Genomic DNA, 1,792 nt, shown 5'->3' with positions numbered 1-1,792 from the left:
TCCTTCCTTTCCTTTTTCTTTTTTTTTCTTTTTTTTTCTGTGGTTTTTTTTCCTTGTTCTTTGATTAATTTAGTATTTAATTTAATAAATGATAAAATTAAGTATTTCAAACTGGTATAGTATTAAAATGGATTAATATAGAAATAGATAATATAGTATGAAATAGATTGATGTAATACTTAAAATTATAGAAATAGAAATGGAGAAAAAAATAATATAGTATAGAAATAGTTAATAGAAAGTAGAAATAGATAATATAGTATGAAATAGATTGATGTAATATTTAAAATTATTTGATGTAGCAATTTGATGCTAATTAACATAGCATTAAATAGGCTAACATAGTAAGCTAACATTAGTGTCAAATAGATTGATAATACAAAAAAAAAAAAATTAATTCTTGTGTAAAATAGGCTAACATACTATTAAATATACTAAAATCATTTAGCACATTCATTTAACTAATTAGCATAGCGTGAAACAAAATGATATAGCATCAAGTTAATTAACGTAATGTGAAATAGACTAATATGAAGTATGAAGCATAAATTAGCATAATATTAAACAGATTATGGTAGCATTAAATGGATGAACATGGCATAAAATAGATTAATGTACAATTAAGTAAATTGATGTGGCATGAATAAACTAAATTTAGTATGATAATATTTATGAAATTTAAAAAAAACTAATGAAAAGATAATAAACCTTTTTTTGTTCTTTAAAATTAAAGAATTAAATTCAAATTAAGTTTAATCTGAAATTTTTAATGTAAATTTTATTACTACAAAATTGCGTAATTTATCTGAATTTAGTTTTCTTTGTTGTTGCTATTTAAGAATTTGCTAAGTAATTAATATTAGCGAACCAAAAAAAAAGAAAAAGCGAAAAAACAAGTTAGATTATTTATCAAAATTCATTTAAAAGATAAATGAAGAGATCAAATATCGTTGATTTGTATGAATCAAATAATCATTGCTAGAATAACTAAACGATTTGAATTTGCTATTTTTCAATTAAAATTTCAAACTAATCTGATTTAAAATACTTCAAAAGTATTCCAACCATTGAATTTACATGAAATTATAGCATTTGTCGCCTAGAAAATATTCATTATCATTATTTTAGTAGCTTAGGATGCTGAAATTATTTTAGAGAAAAATCAAAGATTAGTATGAAATTAACTTTTCATATTTCATAACTTTCAATTAGGATATCTTAACAGCTTAAGATGATGAAATTATTTTAAGGAAAAATCAAAGATTAGAAATTAATATGAAATTAACATTTTGATATTTCATAACTTTCAGTTCAGGGGCATATATATGTTATACTTTCTATTTGCTAACTTAACTTTTACAACAGAACAAATTTTGAAACGTTTAAGTGTTAACCATTTTAACTGATATCAATTATCTCTATCCTATTTATCATTGATAACATTTTATTCTCTTATATTTCATTCATTTTTTTCTTTTTTTAATTTTAAATCATCAAATTTTATTCACGTGAAAAATGAATAAAATTTGATCGCTCAAATTTGCATTTCATGAATAGTAAACACGGGCAATAACTGTTTATTAGCAACACTATCTTTTTTATCAGTATCTTACTATCAATTATTATCACTTTTTTCTTTCTTCTAACTTTAAGTGTTAATATCTCGCAATTTGATTTCGATTAATTGCTATTTTCAATTATTCATGATTTCCTTACTCATTCGCCTCATTAATCCCTTATTTTCCTTTTTAATTAGCCATTTAGTAGAAGGAATAAATTCACGAGAAAAAAA

Source organism: Loa loa (genome assembly GCF_000183805.2).
Source record: "Loa loa unplaced genomic scaffold supercont3.152, whole genome shotgun sequence".
NCBI lineage: Eukaryota > Metazoa > Nematoda > Chromadorea > Rhabditida > Onchocercidae > Loa > Loa loa.
Note: the sequence above shows the minus strand (reverse complement) of the source record.